Source organism: Chiloscyllium punctatum, chromosome 52 (assembly GCF_047496795.1).
Source record: "Chiloscyllium punctatum isolate Juve2018m chromosome 52, sChiPun1.3, whole genome shotgun sequence".
Classification (NCBI taxonomy): Eukaryota; Metazoa; Chordata; class Chondrichthyes; order Orectolobiformes; family Hemiscylliidae; genus Chiloscyllium; species Chiloscyllium punctatum.
The window spans coordinates 11,814,810-11,828,036 of NC_092790.1; positions in this window are offsets into that span (position 1 = coordinate 11,814,810).

Genomic DNA, 13,227 nt, shown 5'->3' on the forward strand with positions numbered 1-13,227 from the left:
AAGATTAAACACATAGTTACTGCACTCTCTCCTCATGGTAACATCATGCCAGTGTTTAGTCTGGTCAAACTCCTGTACACTCTCTCAGTGACAAAGGGATCATTGTTTATAAAGCAGACCAAACATTTACACAAAGCACCAAATACTTTCTCAACAAAACACGATCATTGGGAAAGATATTCTAACTTTGATACTTCAATCATTTTGCCTGAAGAGCCACATATCATTTACTTCCTGCCCCTGTATGAATTCTGTCAGTGACTTATGACCAAGGACATCCAGGTCCTTTTCAACAAAAGCACTCGCCAACCTCTCTACCATTTAATAAATATAAATGTACAATGATATTTGTTGTTCACACCTGAATAATTCTTCTACCTTGTGAACAGCTATTGCCCGAACACTGATCCTGCTGCCACCCATCAATCCTTCAGTCCAGAGAAAAACAGTATTCTTCTCGTATCTCTATTATCCAATTTTTAATCTATGTGGTATATATTCCACCCCTACCTACCCATGGACTCTAACATTCCCCACTCACCTGTATTCAAACATGTCAAACGTCTTCTAAAAATACAAATACTCCAATCCCATCGGTTCTCAACTGTCGATGTCACAACGGACAATCTCCATAAACAGGTTTATCAAAGATCATTTTCCTTCCCTGAATTTAGGCCGAATATGCCAAATTATATAATTATTCTCCCAGTTTCTAGTTGTCACATTCCTTATAAAAGGTTCCAATATTTTTTTCCCTCAGCTGACATCAAGCTATTTAGTTTTCTGTTTTCCCTCTCCACACTATTTTAAACAATGAAGTTTACAATAGTTGTTTTCCACTCTGCAGCATCCTTTCCAGACTCTAACTAGCTTTGAAGAATAATCAGTAATTCTTTCATTAGCTCTGATCTCATCTCAATCATCCTTGGATGTAGCTCATCAGATGCAGCAACTTATGAAACTTCAATTCAATTAGATTTTCAATAACATGCTCTTCATTAATTCTGATTTCCTGTAGTTTCCCATTTTTACCAGTCACTCTTTTCCCCAATATTTCTGGAAGTTAGTTTCTGTACCTTCCTCTCTGGAAATGGAACCAATGCATTCCTCTCAGCAGGTAGATGGCTGCAGTCAGCTCGTGAATATATTGGAGGACTGCACTTCAGAGATGGTGGATATATTACCCACTGCTGCCTGCAAAGTTCCAGTATCAATCCAGTTTAATTCATCGTGAGTGCCAGCACAGTCCTGTCCCTGGTATGAGACTACAGGTCATAATGAAGGAGGGGTTACAGCTCAGTGACAACCTCAATTTTGAGACAAGCTGTTATTACACTTTACACCTGAATGGGTGCAGCTTTGACAAATGTTCCTGGAAATCCCAGAGAGTATAGTACAGTGCCCTGCTCCTCCCAGTTTACACAGCTTCCCTTCTTTGTAGTCTCAGCTCCATTTGTTTATCATGGACCCAGCCACACTGTAAATGCAGTATCCAGATTGGGGTCCCCAGACCCTCGGGGCTTCCTGAATGAACACAGTAGCTGACATCAGAATCCTGAGAACACCATCCACAGAACCTCCACTGACTTTCTAGATGACAGCAGCAAGTCAATTCCCCACACCCACAGTGCATCCATTCAGTGTTGAAAATGCCTCGGTCTCCTCAGTTTCTCTTCCTGGCTGAGAAAGCTGTGACATCTCCACACAGTCGCACAGTAACAATCCCTCTCTCCAGAGAAGCAGTTGACAATGGAACATTACGTTTCTCTCTATCTCAGCGACGATAAGTATTACTGATGGAGTTGATCACCACACTCAGAGAGGAGAGATAGAGGAACATAACTCACGGTAAGCAGGGACATCCCGTAATAAATATGATATCCAGGAATATGTGAAAAGGGGAATTGTTAGAATAACTTCACATTCTGTTTTCCTTCCAGTCCATCATCAGCAATCATTTTGCTTGCTTTTCCTTTCTCTCTCTCTCTCTCTCTCTCTCTCTCTCTCTCTCTCTCTCTCTTGTTGGACATCATCCACTGAACACAAACCTCCCACTCACCCTTCCAACCATCCCTGATATAATAAAATTATTTCTCAGTTGTATTCAGTTTTGATAGGTTCAAAGAACTCGAAACGCTATTTGTGTTTCTTCTGACAGACTGCCATACCTGCTGAGATTCTCCAACATTCTTTCAAACGGTGGAGAATTTTATTTCAGATCGCCAGCATCCGCATTTCCTTGGTTATTTCACCTTTAATGTTGTTGTTTCGCGGTATGCCAGAATCTCTGCCAAGGGCAGCATTTGTTGTCCATCCTAACTGCCCTTGACCACGCAGCCATTTGTCAAGGCAAGACAGCGGCAACCATATTGTTGTGGATCTGAGGTAACACTTAGTTCAGACAGGGCAAACATGTTAGGTTTCTTTACCAAAGGTTATTAATAAACGAAGAAAAGAAATCCTGATGGTTTATCGTTGCCATGAGTGAAATTAGGTTTCATTACAATTTTTGTCATTGGAATTTAAATTTAGTCATCGACTGTGATAGGATTTCAGACAATGGTCTTAGAATCATAACCCGTGCCTCTGAATTACACAGTCAGTGACATTATTACTCTGTTTAAGATTCCCTGTTGTGAAGTAACTGTAGAGACAAGAACAAGTTTGTGGTCAAAATATTTGTAACTGGAAGAGAGGTCAGAAGAGAACTGGAGCCATAAAATCTGTTGTTAACGAAGGGGTAGGTGATGGCGAAGTCAGCAACAGAACTCAGGCAGAGCTGGAGATTGGGGATATTATAGAGGTGGGTGTCGGCAGGTTTGATCACAGAGAGAATATGGAGACAGAAAATAGTTCACGGGTAAAAAGGGACTCAAGTTTCCGAACAGTCTTGTTCCTTCTCAGATGTTTATGAGTAAGTAGTTTGGAAATGCATGAGAAGGAAGTGGCGTTTGTGACTGAAGTTTTATGTATTTGTTAAATGTAATCAACCAGAATAGCAATAACATTCAGAATCATTTATAGAATCGACAGAGATAGACTTACCAGGAACACCAATAATAGCGAGGATGGGATAGTACCCTGCTTGAATAATCATCAGTACAGCTTGTGTCCACAACTCTAACCGTGGCCAATCCTGAGAAAGCCAATAAAGACCCCAGGATAAACTCCTGTCCACTGTTGTAACATTCCAGTCAAATGTTCCCAGATTCTGATCCATTGTTAGAAAATTCCAGTCTAATGTTCTCAGATTCTGATCCATTGTTGGAACATTCCAGCCTAATATTCTCATATTCAAATCCATTGTTGGAACATTCTAATGTTCTCAGATTCTGGTTTCTCTCTCTTTCTCTATAGCTGCTGATCCCAATCTTGTTGAGGTTGACTCTGCGCTGAATACTATGGCATTATAAGTTGAAAGAAGTCCCTAATTATGGAAGAGGGAAAGCCTCCAGTGACCCAGTTAGGTCCAGGAAGATTGATATTAATCACAGGATGTTGGATTCCTTGGATGCTGCCTGACCTGCTGCGCTTTTCCAGCAAAACGTTTTCAGCTGCTATTAATCACAGTCACAGAACAAACAGCTCCAGTTAACCCATTTCACGGCAACTCTGATATATCACAACAATTCGTGTGGGTGGGATTTTGATATCGATGATTATTGGTCTAATGGCATATCTCCAGTTGTAAACATAGAGGTGGGGGAGCGAGATAAATCTTTCTCTTCACAAGCTCAATGTTTTTGCTGTGTTTTGGCAGTATAGGAATTGCTGGGCTCCCGAGGCCGTTTGTGTCTGATCACCAGGCCTGCTGCATCTTTTCATTTTATTTATTTATGTTTAACTTTGACTTTTGCCTGTCCAGCATTTAACGCTGAGGTGGGTTTAGGCATTTTTGAGAGACACCTACAGGGCCATAGACGATGTAGATACAGTCCATTCCTTGTGTTCTTGGAGCCGCTGCCTGGTCCTGTGGTGTGATGGTCGAACTCTCACAGAACCAGGATTCTTAGTTTTACCTTTCGGTAGTTATTGCGGGGGTCTCAGCAGAGTTGGAAGGCAGTAAATCTCTCCCGGGTGCTACACACTCTCTCTGTGATTTCTCTCAGAACTGTCTATTGATGGTCTTTACTCCTGGATTGGAGAACTGCATGTGAGACAATCTGTTTCCTGCATTTGTTTTTTGAAAAAAGTGTGCTTATTGGACGATACCATATTGGAGCAGTTACTGTATAGCTATTAAGTAAACTATTATTCTGCTAAGTTTTCCAACAGAATTAAGTTATTGCAAGTTCCTCTTCCTTGTGTTGTCTTTTTTCAACAGTATTCGAATAAATAGTCGAATATTTTTACCAAGTCAATTCTATCTGAAACACATCACCTCACATTTAACAGTGGAATGGGCCGAGCTGGAGGAGTGATAATCATGTAAGGAATTATATCGGATACTGAATCCACCTCTCAGATCCAGCCCGGAAACGTATTAGCCCTGATGTGACCCACTCAGCATGAAGCACTGCGTAGACCACGCTGGTGTACTGCTCAGCAATCCGTCCAGGATCTAACACTGTTTAGAACTCACCAGCTCACGACTTATCTGTCCAACAGGCACTGATCTATAAACTTGGACGAGATAATCTTTTCAGCACAGGGCGCTGTGCAGAACACACAAAGGCGTTGTTCTATACACACGGACTGGATATCTGTGCAGCATGGGGAGCTGTGCAGTGAATAGCAGTGAATTTATCTAATAATGTGGAGCAGTTATCTTCCAAGCATACACAGCTATGTACACCAATCACTGCATTGCTGCGTAACACTGTGTTAGATCACTGCCCAGCGCGGGGGAACTTGCAGCTCATGCTGCAAATGAGAGAATGTGCAGCTTCCTCCATTTCCAGCTCCATATCTACATTGTGGCATGACACAGGGGTGCTGTGGATGTGAAACTCACTGCCAGAGAGAGCTGGCGGGGGCATCAGTTTAAATATCAACAAATCGGAGGAGCTTGGTTAAAAGAGAGGGGGAGATTGAGAGAGAATTTCACAGAAGGATCTGATGGTAGGTTTAAAAATTGTGGAATGAGAACATTTCGATGGAATCTTGCAATATAGGTCACTGTTTCCAGGAATGATGGGTGAGCAGGATATTGGTGTAAGTTAAGATGATGGAGAGTTTTGGATAAACATTTGCCCTGCAGTGTTGTAACTGGGAGTGGGATCAGCAGAGTCTTCGACTCATTGGGCTGAATCGAACAATAATTTGTCTCAGTGCCATTTTCACTGAGTGTGACAGAAGGAATGTCCGCACGAGGCAGAGCTAGTTTCCTGGTGTTATCTTATCGAACTCTCCTCATTACCTACCCACCCCACCCCATGGTGTCCCTCATTCAATACCAGCCCGATTTTCCCAGACATCACGGCTGGAGTTTCACACCATCGCTCGAGTACCCCTGGATATTCAGTGATCCGTGCCACTGCTGCCATGGTTAAAAGGCCAATGGGCACACGGTTGAGTTTTCTCAGTTTGGAGCTGCCCTGCACAGTTTACCCCGAGCATGGCAGATTGGGAAATTACACCACAGCTTGTCGACAGGGGCACGGAATTCCTGGTGAATGGTCTAGGATAGAGCGGGACCATTCTCTTCCCAGAGGGAGCCGCATCACCAGACTCATTCAACATGATCTGAGCACACCACTCAGCTGAGTGCAGTATCTGCGGTCCAAAGAAAAGTCCAGCAATACAGTAAAAGCTTCAATAACCTTCTCTGCTCTGTCAGGATAAGGGTCACCATATTCTCTCTACTCTCTCACACTCACTGTATATCTGTTAGCGCCTTACCCAGAATAAGCCTCCAGCACTCTCACCACTGCAAGGCAGCACCTTCTCTCTCCCTCTCTCTCACCTACGCAATACCCCCACATGGTTATAAAATGTTCTTATGAGTGCTGTTTCTAGAATTCTCTGGATGATGTTATTTGTACAATGTTCCAGATAATTTTCAAATTAATTCAACTTTAGCAAACTTTTCATCCTCCAGTATGTAACGCATCAGAGGAAGGAGCAGAGTTTTACTTTTTTCAAAATCACTCAGGATGAAAGTGCCTCATGAGGCCGTTAAGCCTCTCAAATATGCTCCATAATTCAGACAAAGGGAGCACCTAAACACTTGAAGACTCACTCTCTTCTTGAAGACAGGCGCCACTTTGGAGTTTCGACTGTTTCACTGGAACTCGCCTGTAATCCCGAGAGTTATGGAATATTTCACACAGTGCCACCAGTCACTCTGTAACCACTTCTATTAAAGCAAGCTATGAATTGCTGATGAGTTGTTTACCCTTGGACTTTTCTGTTTGAGACAGGCCTTGTTTGTTTTGTTAGAGACTATGCAAAACTTTCATCTGACTACAATCTTTATTTCTAATGTTGAACCTATTTGTGCCTACCCTGTGAGGAACGATGTAAAATATTGTTTTAAATTCTCTGCCTGTTCCCTGAAACCACTTCCCCAGTCACATCCTCCCGATGTCCCACATATTCTCTCCTGCCTTTCTTCCAAGGGTCACAGATAGATCATGAACCTTTTTTATTTGATATGGGAAAACTCTTGCGATTAGTTTCTTTTCATATATCTTGCCAGTTTTGGAATATTTTTCTTTGTATTTTGTTTTATACAATCTGCTTCTGGTTCCAGAAGTAAACTTCCCAAATGTGGCCATGCCAGAGAGCCCCACTCTGACTTCTTCAGTTTGTGATTGATTAGCAAACTTCACAGTCTTTGTGCATCATGGGTGGTTCATCTTCACATCTTCATATCATCTTCCTTTTGACCAGAGTCAATCATTACTGCGCGTTATTAAGCAGTATCTGCTTAAATGATTCCCCCCCGCCCCACACACACACACATCTGCTGACTTTCACCTATGTCTGTTTTCAAACTCTGTATTTGACCAGATATATGACATAAATCTGCATTTGAAATACCTGGCTCTTTTCAATCATTGAGGGGGAACCTATGTATGTGGCTGAACATATGATCAGCTGAGGGTGTCTCCATTCTCCCAGTTTCCCTGCCTATGTCATTTCTGTGAGATGATGCCGCATTCATTTGGGAAGCTTCATACATGTCATCCTTTTCATTCAAACGAGAAAACCCTTCACTCTGATGGACTGAGCTTTCAGCTGTGTCTGTCCCGTCTTCCTCATTTCTGCCCTCACTCTGTCCCCTTCTCCCCAGAACAATGATAGATCTCCCTTGTCCTCACTTCCTACTGCACTTGGATCTACATTCACTGAATCATCCTCCACCGCTTCCATCACCACCAGCAAGACAGCACCATCAAACACGTCTTCCCCTCCCGTCCACTGTCAGTATTCCACAGGGACCACTCCTTCTGTGGCACCCTCCATCATCCCGAACACTTCCCTACACCCCCATGGCACCTGCCCATGTAAATGCAGAAGCTGTAACATTTGCCCATTCACCTCTTCCCTCCTCACTGTCCAAGGCGCTAAACACACCTTCCAGGTAAAGCAACATTTAACTTGTACACTTTCAATCCAGTTTCCTGTCATTGCTACTCACAATACAGTCTCCTTTACACTAGTGAGCCAAAACGAAACTGCTTTGAGGAACATGTCCTCTCTGTCTGTATAAATGACCCTGGCCTTCTGATTGCTCCCCATTTCAATAACCTACATTGCTCTCATGATTATGAGAATGCTTTGAGGAGTTAATGATGGGTTGGACCAGAGAGTGTTATCTATCTGAACTTCCAGAAGGCCTCTGAATTGATACTGCACAGGAAGCTGCAGAGTAAGATAAGGACCCATGGAGTCAGAGGCCAGATCTACGATTGATAAAAGGTTGGTTCTCTGGCAGGATGCAGAGTGAGAATAAAATTGTCCCTCTCAGGACGGCAGCTGGTGCCTACCAGTGTTCCACAAGAGCCAATGTTGGGACCACAACATTTCACTTTGTAAGTTAATGATCTGAGTGGCGGGGCAGAATGCATTCTGGCTACATTTGCAGATAATGCAAAGATAGGTGGAGGGGCATGTAGTATTGAGGAGGCAGGGAGCCTGCAGAAAGATTTCGACAGTTTAGGAGAGTGGGAAAAGGAGTAGCAGATGGAATACAATGTGGGAGAGTGTGAGGTCATGCCATTTGGTATGAAGAATACAGGCATGGACTATTTACTAAATGGGAAAAAAAAATCAGAAATCTGAGTAACAAAGGGACTTGGATTCCAAGCCCAGGATTCACGTTAGATAAACTTGCAGGTTGAGTCAGTAGTTAAGAAGGCAGATACAATGTTGTCATTCATCTCGAGAGGAGTAGGATATAATGCTGGGGATTCTGAGGCTTTCGAAGGCTCTGGTCTGACCACATTTCCAGTATTCATTGCCTCATACCTCAAGAAGGATGTATTAGCCTTGGTGTGTGTCAAGAGAAGGTTCACCACAAATGAAAAACTTCGCACATGAGGAACGTTGGAGAACTCTGGGTTTATACTTGATGGAGATTAGAAGGATGAGGGGGGATCCAGTTGAAACTTACTGAATACTGAATGATCTGGATACAGACAAAACTGGGAGGACGTTTGCACTGGCAGGAGGACGCAGGCTTAGAGCAAAGGGAAAATCCATTAGAACGAAGATAAGATGAAACGTCTTTATCCAGAGACTGGTGAAATTGTGGAATTCCTTACCACAGAAGGCTGTGGAAACCAGATCATTTGGCACCAACGATATTGCCAGGAAAGGGACTGAGGATCTGAAAAGTGACCTCAGAGAGTTAGTTTGGAAGCGGAAGAGCAGGACGAGTAGAGTCGTGATCTCAGGTTTGCTACCAGTGTCACGAGTTAGTGAGATGGGGAACAGTCAGCAAATGCAGCTTTACACGTGACTGCGAGGTTGGTGCAGGAGGGAGGGCTTCAGATACCTAGACCATCGGGATACCTTCTGGGTAAGGTGGGACCTGTACTTGAAGGACGGGTTGCACCTGAACTGGAGGTGCACAAATGGCCTGTTTGGGAGGTTTGCTTGTGTGATTCTGGCGGGTTTAATCTAGTTTGGCAGGGGGTTAGGAATAAGACCACATGCCTGAGACGGGGTTAGTTGCAGACGGGACAGTGAGAGGGTATATTGAACCTATCAGGAAGGTTTCTCACGCGATGAAACAAAGGGATCAGTTAAAGTGGGTCTGCTTTAATGCAAGAAATGTCCGAAATAAGAGTCTGAAATTAGAGCATGGATCAGTACTTGGGGCTACGATGTCGCGGCCATAATGGAGACGTCGGTTTCACAGGGACAGGGATGGTTGCTTGATGTTCCAGGGCTTAGAACGTTTAAAAATCTTTAGGGGCGGTACGGTCGGCGCTGTGGTTAGTACTGCTGCCTCACAGCGCGAGAAAACCGGGTTCAATTCGCACCTCAGGGAACTGTCTGTGTGGAGTTTGCAATTTTCCCCGTGGGTTTCCTCTGGGTGCTCCTGTTCCCTCCCATAATCCAAAAATGTGCAGATTGGGTGAAGATGTAGTGTTAGATGAAGGGGTAAATGTAAGGGAATGGTTTTGAGTTGGTTGCTCTATGGAGGGTTGGTGTGGACTTGTTGGGCTGAAGGCCTGTTTCCACACTATAAGTAATCTGATCTAAAAAAGAACAGGGTGGGTGGAAAATGAGGAGACGGTATAGCATTGCTTATCAGAGAGTGCGTCACAGCTACAGAAATGAAGGTTGTTGAGGAAGATTTGTCTACTCAGTCAGTATGGGTGGAAGTTAGGAACAGCAAGGGAACAGTCACCGCATTTGTGGGTTTCCTTTTAGACCACGTAATAGCAGTGGAGAGATTGAAGATCTCATAGCCGGGCAGATTCTGGAAAAATGCAATAGTAGCAGGATTATTGTTGTGGGTGATTTCAACTTTTCCAACATCAACTGGAACCTCCTAAGGTGCAGATGGTGTGGATGAAGCCGTTTTTGTCAGGTGTGTTCAAGAGGGTTTCCTTGCTCAGTATGTAGACAGACCGACGAGGGGAGAGGCTATTTTGGATTTGGTGCTCGGCAACGAGCCAGGATAGGTGTCAGAACTCACGGTGGGAGGGCACTTTGGTGAAAGTGATCACAAATGCCTCACGTGTAGCATAGTCTGGGAGAGTGAAAGGAGCAGTTTCCGAGGGAAGATATTTAGTTAGGGAAAGGGAAATTATGATGCTGTCAGACAGGAGTTGGGAAGTACAGACTGAGAGCAATTGTTCCACAGAAAAGGCACAGCAGATATGTGCAGACTGTTTAAGGAGCAGTTGTTGCGAGTGATACATAAATGTGTTCCTCTGAGACAGGTAAGAAGGGGTAAGATTAAGGAACCTTGGATGACGAGAACAGAGGAACATCTCGTCAAAAGGAAGCAGGCAGTTTACGTAAGATGGGGGAAGCAAGGATCTAGATTAGATTACTTACAGTGTGGAAACAGGCCTTTCGGCCCAACAAGTCCACACCGCCCCGCCGAAGCATAACCCACCCATACCCCTAGCCCTACCCCTACCCCTACCCCTACCCCTACATCTACCCCTACCCCTACATCTACATCTACCCCTACATCTACCCCTACCCCTACATCTACCCCTACCCCTACATCTACATCTACATCTACATCTACCCCTACATCTACATCTACCCCTTACCTAACACTACGGGCAATTTAGCATGGCCAATTCACCTGACCTGCACATCTTTGGACTGTGGGAGGAAACCGGAGCACCCAGAGGAAACCCACGCAGACACGGGGAGAACGTGCAAACTCCACACAGTCAGTCACCTGAGGCAGGAATTGAACCCAGGTCTCTGGCGGTGTGCGGCAGCAGTGCTAACCACTGTGCCACCATGCCGCCCACAGCTTTAGAGGATTACAGGCTTGCTAGAAAGGAGATCAGAAATGGACTAAGGCGAGCCATGGTGGGGCACGAAAAAGGCTTGGCAAGAAGGATTAGGGAGAATCTAAAGGCATTTTTCTCATACATGAGGAATAAGAGAATAATCAGCGAGTAGGTAGGGCCGATCAGGGATAGTGTAGAGAACGTATGCGTGGAGTCTGAGCAGATCGGGGAAGCCTGAAATGAATTTTATGCTTCGATTTTCACCAAGCAAAGGGAGCTTGTTGTAAATGAAAACTTAGAGGAGCTGGGCCAGATCAGTCTTGACCAGGTCAAGATTGATGAAGTTGATGTGCTAGCAATTTTGGAAAACTTTAAGATGGATACATCCCCAGGACCGGATTTATCCTAGACTGCTCCAGGAAGCGAGAAAGCGGTTACTAAGCTGCTGGTGAGGATATTTGCCTCCTCATTCCCCACAGGAGTCGTACCGGAGGATTGGAAGGAGGCGAATGTTGTTCCTTATTTCAAGAAGCGTAATAGGGAAATCCCTGACAATTAGAGACCTGTCAGTCTTACGTCTGTGGTCAGCAACGTTTGGAAAAAATACTGAATGATTTGATTGATGACTATTTGGCAAAGCATTGTGTGATTAAATCTGTCAGCATGGCTTTGTGAGGGACCGGTCATTCCTCACAAATCTTATTGATTTCTTTGAGGAGGTGTCAAGACAAGTCGACGACCGTCGAGCAGTGGACGTGGTGTATGTGAACTTTAGCAAGGCATTTGATAGGGTTCCCCATGGAAGGCTCAATCATAAAGTCAGGAAGTATGGGATACAGGGAGATTTGGCTATCAGGATTCAGAATTGGCTGGCTGGCAGAGGCAGACAGTGGTTGAAGATGGAAAGTATTCTGCTTGGAGGACAATGTTGAGAGGAATCCCACAGGGCTATGTCCTTGGGCCTCTGCTCTTTGTAGTTTTTAGAAATGACTTGGATGATGTGGTTGTGGGGTGGATTAGTAAATTTGCGAATGACACAAAGGTTGGAGGTGTCGTCGATAGTATAGAGGGCGACTGTAGGCTGCAGCGTGACATAGACAGGATGCAGAGCTGGGCTGAGAAATGGCAGAGGAGTTCAACCTGGGTAAATTAGAAGTGATGCATTTTGGAAGGTCAAATTCGAATCCTGAATATAGCATTAAATATAGGATTCTTGGCAGTGTGGAGGAACATAGGGATCTGTGTGCGCAAGTGCATAGATCCCTCAAATTTGCCACCCAAGTGGATAGGGTGTCAAGAAAGCATATGATGTTTTGGCTTTCATTAACAGAGGGATAGAGTTTAAGAGCAGTGAGGTTTTGCTGCAGTTCTACATGTCCCTGGTGAGACCACACTTGGAATATCATGTCCACTTGTGGACCCCATACTATAGGAAAGATACAGCGGCTTTGGAGAGGGTGCAAAGTAGGTTTACCAGGATGCTGCTTGGACTGAGGGCTTGCCTTATGAAGAAAGGTTGAACAAGCTTTAACCTTTCTCTCTGGAGACAAGGAGGAGACAGGAGATCTGATCTGTGCAAAATAATGAGAGGAATAGAGAGAGTCAATAACCAGAGTCTTTTTCCCAGGGTAGAATTGACTAGTACGAGAAGTCATAGTTTGAAGATATTAGGAAGGTAAAAAGGAGACGTCAGAGGTAGGTTCTTTATGCAGAGAGTTGTGAATGCATGGAATGCATTGCCAGCTCTGTTGGTGGAAGGAGAGTCATTGGGGACGTTTAAGCGACTGCTGGACATGCACATTGATAGCAGTGAGTTGAGGGGTGCATAGGTTAAGTTACTACATTTTACATTAGGATTAAATCTCAGGACAACATCGTGGCCCAAAGGGCCTGTTCTATGCTGTACTGTTCTATGTTCTGTGTTCCATGTTCTATTTAGTATACTTAAAACAAACTCAGATAAGATCTTGCTTGACAAGGGGATCAAAAATAACTGACAGGAAGAGGGAAATGAGGTTGAAAATCTATCATTCGTGATCGATTGGCGGAGCTGAATTGATGGTCCGAATGGCTTCATTTCTGCTCGTATAGAGTTGTGGCCTTATAATATTTCGGTCTTGGATGGTACGGTGTCTCAGTGGTTTGCACTGCTGCCTCATAGCATCAAGGAACTGGGTTCGATTTGCTCTAGGTGTTCTAGTTTCCTGTCACAGTTCAAGGTTGTGCAGGTTAGGTGAACTGGTCATGCTGAATTGCCGATTGTGTTCAGGGATGTTGATGTTAGGTGCAATAGTCAAGGGTCTATGTATAGTTTTAGGGTAGAGAATGGGATAGGTTCGCATACTCTTTG